Genomic DNA, 11,111 nt, shown 5'->3' on the forward strand with positions numbered 1-11,111 from the left:
ATTGTTCTAAAACTCATCACGAGCTAGATACTATAAATTTATCTTATAAACCATTCATCACGAAAGCACTACTTCTACATGCAATCTTAAAATTGAGATTTTAAAGTACTTCTGAGAGTAGCACTTTAAAAATATAAAGTTGAAAGATAAAAGGAAATTTTGAGCATATATATTTGCTACACCCTGTCTCTTCTTCTTCATCGGTTAAATCAGAGCTCAAACTGTCTAATGTTGAAGACTTCTCTTGCGAAGTCGCCACCAACAATGCCAGAATGAGCTTCCTCCAGAGCCTCAACAAACTCATCTTCCCGTCTTATTACAAAATTTCCCTTGCAAAAAGGGTGGTACAAAATCGCTCAAATGAACCGATCGAGCGGCAGAGGCATATACATGTTGAAGATATACAACATTGTTTGTTACAAAATTACCCTTTCAAAAAGGGTGATACAAAATCGTTCAAATGAGCCGATATACAAAAGAATATACATGGCGAAGTATATGCAAACTGCTACTACTACTACTACTACTACTACTAGTACTGCTCATTCGAATCGTTGTCGTCCTCCTCATCCTCGTCTTGCTGGCCTGATCCTTAGCCCTCATGAGCTACGCCTGATCCTTGACCCTCATGAGCTGCGCCTGGTCCTCGGCCCTCGTCACCGCTCACCTTTGATGATGGGACGCTCGAGCTTTAACTCTAAGAGTAAAACCAAATTAATTGGAAATTAGATTGGAACTTAAAGAATAAAACAATTTAAAAAGTGAGATTACAAGTAGGAGTAGACTTATACCGTGCAAGTAGCCACCTCAGCCCAATCGACCGTCACTCCCATTGCTTCCTGCTCAATAAACCACGGCTTTGTTCCTACGCGAAACGCGTGTCTCGTCTCTGCATCTATAGGAAGGCGACCCATCGTAGCTTGTTGTGGACCCAATTTACGAGAGTTAGATAAAGTGCATGTAATATGTAGTAAAACAAATAGAATAATACATTAAATGAGAAGAAGTAGACTTACCACGGTTGCCTCAAATGCCAACCGTCCGCCTGCACCAAAGTGCGAAGTACCTACGGCGTCTAGCCGTCTCCTTGTAGCCCTCCTCTGACCCTCGAACATTTCAGGATGGTCCCTATTATGCTTCTTGAAAAACTTCCAATCAGCTTTGTCTGCCCAGCTGGGTTTAGCCCTCCCCTTTGCGATGGAAGTATGCAAGGTTGATCTACAATGCTTCAAGACCAAACCCATGCGCTCTCGCATGTAATTCTCATTGAACTCCCAATTTGGGGGGTTAGGGTATTTTGCTTTCAATTCATCGATGACCGCCTACTTCTTTTGGTCATCTTGATATCGCCAATCAATAGCAATGCCACTCCTGAAGTGGTAGCTCATCAACCGCCTCATGGTGGCCATCACTACTTTGCTCTTTTTATCTTCTATTATCTCTCCAGCAGCCGTGATTTGATAGGACAGGTCCTCGATTGGGTAAGGAGGACTCATGGTAGTGGCAAAGTCAGAGGAGTGGTGTTTGTGCAAGCACTTCTGGAGCGAGGAGTAGCAGTGGGAGTAGGAGAGGGCAAGGGACCTAACTAGTACTAGGTCTCAGGACCAACTGGAGACCTGTAGGGATGTGAATGTGCTAACTTGTCTACATCTCCTGAGTCAGCACAACATAAGCGACCCCTCCTACTCTTCCTTCCCTTACGATGGGCACGCCTAGGTGATGACCCCTCAATCGAAGGGGCACGAGGGGACGGCTAGGTAGTAGGTCCAACCATCAGTGTAGGAGAGGGAAATGCTGAGGTCCTCTGGGATAGCAGAGAGAAGAATCTCGCTGCCTCCTCATCGGTCATCTGTGCCAGAAACTAGTCGGGACTCCCGACAAAGCCATGGGCTACTAGCAAAGGAGTTCCCCAAGGGGTAGTTGTAGTGCTACATCCGAGAGGAGTCGAGGTTAGTCACAGGGGTAGGCCCCTGAGGTGTCGCCTGAGGCAAATCAAAGTCCTCTGGAGAATAGAGATCATGATGTCTCCTCCTACGAGAGTTTCCATACTCATCGGACGTGTGACGTGATCCCATGTCTAACGTAGACACAAACACGAAAACAAAAAACAAAAAACAAGAGAATACATTGAGAAAGCATGTGAGAATACATTGACAAAGCATAAGAGAATACATTGAGAAAGCATATGCTGATGCTTATGCATAAGCATATGAGCATATGCTTATGCATAAGCATAAGCATAGGCATAGGCATAGCCATAGGCATATGCTTATGAAAAGAAGAGAAAAAGAGAGGAAAAAAGAAGAGAAAGAAAGGAGAAGGAGAAGGAGAAGGACATGCATAGGCATATGCTTATGAAAAGAAGAGAAAAAGAAAGGAAAAAAGAAGAGAAAGAAAGGAGAAGGAGAAGGACATGCATAGGCATAGGCATAGGCATAGGCATAAGAGAAGGAGACATATGCTCATGCATAAGCATAAGCATAAGAGAAGGAAGAGAAAAAAAGAGCATAAGCATAAGAGATACGGAAAGAAAGCATATGCTTATGCTTATGCATGAGCATATGAGCATAAAAGAAAAAGAGAGAAAACTTAAGCATAGGCAAATACATATGCTTATGAAAAGAGATCAAAAGAGGGGAAAGAGGGGAAGAAAGAGAGAGGAAAAGAGGAAAAGAGGAGAAGGAGAAGGAGAAGGAGACATATGCTCATGCATAAGCATAAGCATAAGAGAAGGAAGAGCGAAAAAGAGCATAAGCATAAGAGAAAAGGAAAGAAAGGATATGCTTATGCTTATGCATGAGCATATGAGCATAAAAGAAAAAGAGAGAAAGCATAAGCTTGTGCTTATGCATGAGCATATGAGCATATGCCCATGCATAAGCATAGGCAAATACATATGCTTATGAAAAGAGATTGAGAGGGGAAAGAGAAGGGAAAAGAGGAAAAGAGATTGAAAGAGGAGAAAAATAAGAGGGAAAAAGAGCATAAACATAAGAGAAGGAAGAGGGGAAAAGAGATTGAAAGAGGGGATGAAAGAGGGAAAAAAGAAGAGGGAAAAAGAGCATAAACATAAGAGAAGGAAGAGGGGAAAAGAGATTGAAAGAGGGGAAAAAGAAGAGAAGGAAAGGAGGAAGAGGGGATAAACAAGAGGGAAAATGAAAAGAAGGAAAAGACGAAGAGAGGGAAAGAAGAGGGAATAGGGCTAGAGAGGGTTCTTACACCCATCACTGCAAGCGCTAGCTGCAGGCTAATGCAAATAACAAAAATAACAAAAGGAAAAAAGAGGAAGGACTTTCTTACCTGGAATAGTCCCGCTCGGTGTTTTGTGGATTGGCCCTACAAAAGAGAGGAAACATACCATTTTTCAAATAACTAGTTAGAGGAAGGAGGAGTTTAGAGAAGCAACTTCTCAAAGGGATTGGATTGAGGAGACAAGCATAAGCCTACAAACAAGGAGAAAGCATAAGCCTACAAACAAGGAGAAAGAGGAGGAAGAGAAATACCAAAAATAGAAGAGGTGAGTCTTCTTTCTTTCACAAATTTAAACACAGTATTAGATAAAGTGGGACGAGAGTTGCATTTTGGGAATTTCGAAATTGGGTGGATTTCATTAAAATTGGGAAAGGCTTCATTAAATTTGGGAAAATTTCCATTGATTGTGGGAATTTTACCAATATTGAATAAGCTAATATTTGGAATTCCAATGATTATGAAAAACTTCATTGGTTGTGAAACAGTTCATTGCGTATAAAAACCGGAACAAAGAATTTGTGGCAGAGTTTGAAAATCATGTATTTGGTGGTGTTAATAAACACTTTCTAGGGACAACATGTATATTTTACTTGAGGTGTTAATAAACACCAGTTGGTGGTGTTAACAAACACCATGCATAGTGAGTTCCACTAGAAACAAAGCAGTTGTTGGTGAAGGTCAGCTTCTGAAAATTGTCATATTAATAGGCAGCGATCAAGGCAGACATTGCCTCTTTTCAAACACCGACAGGGTACATGCATTGCTTGAAAGGAGCATTTTCAAAGGACAATAAGCATAGTGGCCTCAAGTCCCATGATTGGCACAAGGTCTTACAGGTATTCTAAGTAGAATTAGTGTACCGATAATAGTGATGCGTTAGCGTAATTATTATTATGTTATATTGTTGACATGATTTCATTGTTGCTTTGATAGTTCATCCTTCCAATTACAATAAAAGGGTGCTTACAAGAAGATGTTAGAAATGCTATATTCAAGATCTTTGGTATTGTGAGGTATGCTTACTATCAATTCGCATTATGTATTTTCTTCATGGACATGTGAAATAGGTAGATATCTCAAATATCTTACATATGCATGGACATGTGAAATAGGTGGATATCTATAAAAGAGATCTCTATATCGAGCATCGAGAAGGCTAGGGTGGAATCCATCGAAGCCGTATGCTTGCTTGAGAAGCACTTTCCCTCAAGCATTATGACAACTCAAGTCACTACTACACACGCATCCTATTGCGACGTTTACATACCGACGATTAGCGCCCGCTTAGCGTTAATCGTCGGTATAAAAATCGGGTGTCGTAAATCGTCGCTATATAGCGACTTTTAAAAAGCGTCGCTATATAGCGACGTTAGTAATGGTCGCTATATAGCGACTCTGAAAGGTCGCTATATAGCGACTTTTACTAAAGTCGCTATATAGCGACTTTTAAAGGTCGCTATATAGCGACACTGAGACTATATTATAGCGACGTTTTACAGAGAGGTTTTTTTTTTTTTTTAAGCCTTAAAATTTATTTTCTTCCAATGACAAAATTTTTTAAATTTTCATACATGTTTGAGCTCATAGAGAAATAAAAAATGAGAGCATGTACATCAAGCCTTTGAAGCTCATATATTCATGTCCAAGTTGGAGATGAGAAAAATCAAATTAAATAAGAGCATTTACATCAACTGTTTCATCTTGAGCCAAGTCTAAGGCGCCAAGCAAGTCTATCTCCAACTCTATACCGAGTTGATCTCCTATATCATCATCGTACTCTAGCATCGTACGTTCACATAAAAGTATTTGATCATCTTCTTCAATTAAGCTTAAGTGTGGTGATCGATCTTGACGATTGTTGTCTTCCTCGTCAATATCGTGATCTCCATCCTCCTCCCGTGCGATGTCATTATGCGCATCTTCCTCTTGCCTCATATGGTGATCTACATCTTCTTCGCTAGATTCATCAATTGGATCCGGATTTGGTAGTGGCATCTCCATATCCACATCTCGATCTTCAAAAATCTGCTTACTTCGTGGTGCAACTTGGATCACGTACCACCATCTTGGATCAGAACGATCCGGATGAAAAACCACCTATATTGAAGATGAAAAATCACGTGCCAAATGTCGTCAATTATATATATATCAATGGACTTAAAAAACGAAAGCTTCGACTAATTAAATCATTAGTATGCACCTGCTCACAGTGCTCGGGAAGAACAAAAGTATCACTTTCATCGGTCCAATGTTTGGTGGAGTCTATTGCAAAGAGACCGCTACCATCTTTTCTCACAGTTGCATGGGGACCGTTGTAAGTAGTTCTAAACCATTTTACATCAAGAATGAAAATAGTAAATCGTCTGAAATCAATTTCATAGATGTCGCGTATGGTTCCACAATAATCCAACTGTGAGGAGAGAAGATTGGTATCCGAAGCACTTGCTCGGCTATCTTGTGTGAAGTTAGCCATGACTCCACAATCATACGTGACTCTCTTTGAATCGATGCGTTCTATGCGAAAATGTCGTCCATATGACCATAATGCACTGTACTTTTTGTACTGTAAAAGAGCATCATTAAAACAATGAAGATGCACCTATTTTATAGCATATATTGCCACAAATAATTACTTAATTACATCAAGAGATAAGAAACTTACATGCACCATACATCCAGATGATAACTCCCGCTCGCGCTCGTTTATTGTCTCTCCATCACGTTCGGCTTTACGTATAGCTAGTTGTAGCCAATCAAGTGACATGTGAGTAGGGAGAAGAGCCAGATCTCGTGGATATGGTTGTGATCGCCTGTACATTACTCTGAATCTCGTCCTTGCATTTATTCTTTCTGCTTTGGCCACTTCATATCTCTCAATCCACTTCTGCATCTCAGGGCTATTGAGGATACAAAACTTATTGAATTTCTCCATTTGCTCTTCGTTCATCTTTCTTTCAATCCCTTTTCCTTGGGGGACCTCGCCAATGATGCGATCATCATCCTTGTTGTGCCAAGCTTGCGGCATATCAGGATCCGTGGATGCAAGAAACTCTGTGATATATACTAATGACTCTTGCACAAGCCATCCCTCTGCCATGCTTGCTTCTGGTCTTGCTCTTTGTCTTACAAACCCCTTTAAAGTTTTCATAAACCGCTCGAGAAAAAACATCCATCGATTATGAACGGTACCTGCTATAGCCACCTCATCAACTATGTGCACAAGCAAGTGGACTTGAGTTGTCATAATTCTTGAGGGAAAGTGCTTCTCAAGCAAGCATACGGCTTCGATGGATTCCACCCTAGCCTTCTCGATGCTCGATATAGAGATCTCTTTTTGAGATATCCACCTGTTTCACATGTCCATGCATATGTAAGATATTTGAGATATCCACCTATTTCACATGTCCATGAAGAAAATAGATAATGCGAATTGATAGTAAGCATACCTCACAATACCACAGATCTTGAATATAGCATTTCTAACATCTTCTTGTAAGCACCCTTTTATTGTAATTGGAAGGATGAACTATCAAAGCAACAATGAAATCATGTCAACAATATAACATAATAATAATTACGCTAATGCATCACTATTATCGGTACACTAATTCTACTTAGAATACCTGTAAGACCTTGTGCCAATCATGGGACTTGAGGCCACTAAGCTTATTGTCCTTTGAAAATGCTCCTTTCAAGCAACGCATGTACCCTGTCGGTGTTTGAAAAGAGGCAATGTCTGCCTTGATCGCTGCCTCCTCCCTCGTAGAGAGGATCCACGTTGCTTTCGGGAGGACAACTTTTCCTGAAGCATGCACTTGGGGCCACAAACGAGACATCCTATTCATAGCACGCAAGTCTTCTCGCACTCCTCTCGAGTCCTTGGAACCAACCAAGTGTGCCCAAATGGTAGCCCCCACATTCTTAAAGATATGCATTGGATCCAAGAGATGATTGATTTGTAACTGACCCCAATAAGGAAGCTCGTGAAAGATCGATAGCCTCTTCATACCAGGAGGAGGTTCCTCTCCATTCTCCCTCCAAGCTTGAATCCAATCACTTGCTTTTAAATATGATGGTGGTGGATCAAGCTGACCTCCACGTGCGAGATGGTCGAGCGGAAGGTATCGAGCATGACCTTCATAAACATTTTTCCTCATGTGTTTGGAGTAGCGTGCAAGCGATTTCAGAGCGGGTCCACAAACAGGACAAGCATGGTACCCACTTGTAGCAAGCCCTGCACGCGTGCATGAATATGTTAGTACAAGACATGCGTGCAAGACATGCGTGCAAAAGAGAGTAAAAAAAGCATAATCCCTCATTGTACATGTAAAGACATAACCACGTACCTGCGCACTCTCCATATCCTGGGTAGTCATGCATGGTCCACATCAAGATACCCCTGACGGAAATATCATTGGTATGCCTAGGAGCTCTGGAAATATCAAAGACCTGCACTCCTCTCCATAATATCTGTAACTCCTCTATCAAAGGTGCCATGTACACGTCCATGTTTCTTGCCTTGTACTTTCCTGGCACAAGTAGTGCAAGCATGAGGTGTCCCTTTTTTATTGTTAGCCATGGTGGGATATTGTAATTCACCACGACTATGGGCCATGTCGACCAAGATGTCGAGCGTAACCCGAAAGGATTCACGCCGTCCATGGCTAGCCCAAGATGTAAGTTGCGTGGCTCTCTCGCAAAGTCCGGCCACTGATTATCTATGTGCTTCCAAGCCGCACAATCTGCGGGAATCCTCAATGTGTGATCAGTGGACCGATGAGATGCATGCCATGTCATCAACTCCGCTATGGTTTTGCATCGAAACATGTGTTGTATTCTTGCAATGATGGGAAAGTGTCTTAAGACCTTTACCGGTATCCTCTCACCCTGCAAGTCATCTCTATATCGTTGTTCCCCACACTTTGGACAACTAGCCAAATCTCCATGCTCACGACGAAAGAGAATACAATCATTACGGCAAGCATGGATGGTATCATAATCCATACCCACCATTGTTAGCATCTTTTTTGCTTCATCTCTTGATGCGGGCATGGTATTTGGTGCAGGCAACATCTTTTGGAGCAACCTATGACAAAGACACTATCCAAATGATGATTCTCAAAACAAACAATATCCAAATAATGAGTCAATCAAATTAATGCAAGGGCTAACCTCATTAAGGTCGAGACACTTGTATCCGACCACCCATACTGTACTTGTAGATTCAAGATTGAGAGACAAGCACGTAGTTTAGACATCCTGGCACCCTCGTACAATTGTGTTGATTGCAACTCTCGCATTTTCACCTCAGACTCTGACATCACGTGTACGTGGGATGTAGTGCCCCTAAAAATGGAATCCATCATGTCGACCATACCCTCGTCGTCATCTGGGAGACTATAGTCTTGTTGAAAGTGAGAAGGTATATGTGTACCCTCGTCACCCTCGTCATCCTGTCATAAGCTCATTCGTGTAAATAGAAGATCTTCTAATTCCGGGTATACAATAAGATTGCGAACTTAAATAGCTTTGACTTACCGATGATCCATCAACATGTGCAACACCAACGGGGGGTACTGGTTCCGGCTCCTCCCCATACATCCGCAAGTGGCGCATGATAATACGACGTTGATGTCGTACTTCTCGCTTGCAATGAGTGCAATGACAATATAACCTCTCCGTAAGCCACTTCATGCTCCCGGGCGTTGGCGCATCATCGGATGAGCTTCCACTCGTCCCTTCCATCTACACTTATAAAACCAAAACATAAGCATGAAGAGGAGATGTACACAATTATGAGCATAGCATGTTTAATTTGAGCTTCTCTTGAGGCTATATAAAAAGAATGACATCGCTATATAGTAAGGATTGAAACAAAAAATCCTATATAGTAAAGCTATGTAGTAAGAGGAGATATTGACAATTATAGGCATAGCATGTTTGAGTCACAAGAGGCCTCATTAAAAAACAAACAGTAAGCGTTGTTGAAAGCGTCGCTATATAGCGACGTTTTCAATTAAAAACGTCGCTATATAGCGACGCTGTGGGTTAAAACCCGAAACGGCGAAACCCGCGGCGTTTTACTCAAAGCTTTCCTAATCTCTAAACTAAGCTCTCCAAAATCTCCTCCCACCTATTTTCACTGACCTCCCATCTATTCCAAGCAACCTCCTACCCTATTTCCCACTCCTCACCCTCCTCCTACCTCTTGTGCACCCTCTCTCTCTCCTTTTTCCCTCTTTGGTTTCCAGAAAGAAAGTTCTTCAAAAGGTGAGTTTTTTTCAACAATGTAGGTTGTTTGTTTGTTAGCTTTGGTTTTGTGAGTGTTTCTACTTGTATTGCTAAAGTTTTAAACTAGTTTTCATGCTTGATTAGAAAGGATTCAAACAAAAAACGAAATTTCAAGAAAGAAAGAAAGAAACTCACCTCTTCTTTCTGTATTTCTCTTCCTTCTCTTTCTGCTCTTCTCCTCAATCTCCTCCTTTCCTTGTCTCCTCAATCTTCTCTTTCCTTGTCTCCTTTCAAGAAGTTGCTTTTGTGATCTCCTCTTTCCACTAACATCTTATTTGAAAAAATGGGTTGTTTTCTCTCTTTTGTAGGGCCAGTCCACTACACCGAGCGGGACATAGTCTCTCTTTTGTGGGCCCAGTCCACTACACCGAGCGGGACATACTTTTACAGGTAAGTGCTTCCTCTTCTTTCCATTTAAGCTTTTTGTTATTTGCATTTGCCTGCAGCTAGCGCCTTAAGCGCTAGCTGCAGTGATGGGCGTAGGAACCCTCTCTTCCCCCTTCTCTTTTTCTCATTTTCCCCCTTCTCTTTTTTCCCTCTTCTCTTATTCTCTCTTTCCCCCTCTCTCTTTTCCCTTCTCTCTTTCCTTTCCCCCTTATTCTCTATTTCCGCATCCCTCTTATTCTCTTATGCTTATGCTTCTCTCATTCCGCATAAGCTCCTCCTCTATTTCCGCATGAGCATAAGCATGAGCTTATGCTTATGCTTATGCATAAGCATAAGCATAAGCATAAGCTCATGCTTATGCTCATTCATGAGCATGAGCTTATGCGTAAGTTTCCACAAGAGCTTATGCGGAAATAGAGAATGAGAGAAGCATATGCTTCTCTCATTCTCTTTTTCCGCATAAGCTCCTTCTCTCATTCCGCATAAGCTCCTTCTCTATTTCCGCATGAGCATAAGCATGAGCTTATGCTTATGCTTATGCTTATGCTTATGCATAAGCATAGCATAAGCTCATGCTTATGCTCATTCTTCCGCATAAGCTCCTTCTCTCATTCTTCCGCATAAGCTCCTTCTCTCATTCCGCATAAGCTCCTTCTCTATTTCCGCATGAGCATAAGCATGAGCTTATGCTTATGCTTATGCTTATGCTTATGCATAAGCATAAGCATAAGCTCATGCTTATGCTCATGCGGAAATAGAGAAGGAGCTTATGCGGAATGAGAGAAGGAGCTTGTCATGAGCTTATGCGCAAGTTTCCGCAAGAGCTTATGCGCAAGTTTCCGCAAGTGCTCCTTCTCTTTTTCCGCATAAGCTCCTTCTCTCATTCCGCATAAGCTCCTTCTCTATTTCCGCATGAGCATAAGCATGAGCTTATGCTTATGCTTATGCTTATGCTTATGCATAAGCATAAGCATAAGCTCATGCTTATGCTCATTCATGAGCATGAGCTTATGCGTAAGTTTCCGCAAGAGCTTATCCGCAAGTTTCCGCAAGTGCTCCTTCTCTTTTTCCGCATAAGCTCCCTCTCTTTTTCCGCATGAGCATAAGCATGAGCTTATGCTTATGCTTATGCATAAGCATAAGCATAAGCTCATGCTTATGCTCATTCTTCCGCATGAGCT

Source organism: Dipteris shenzhenensis, chromosome 2 (genome assembly GCF_047967505.1).
Source record: "Dipteris shenzhenensis isolate YYH24624 ecotype China chromosome 2, Dip_SZ_1.0, whole genome shotgun sequence".
Taxonomy (NCBI): Eukaryota; Viridiplantae; Streptophyta; class Polypodiopsida; order Gleicheniales; family Dipteridaceae; genus Dipteris; species Dipteris shenzhenensis.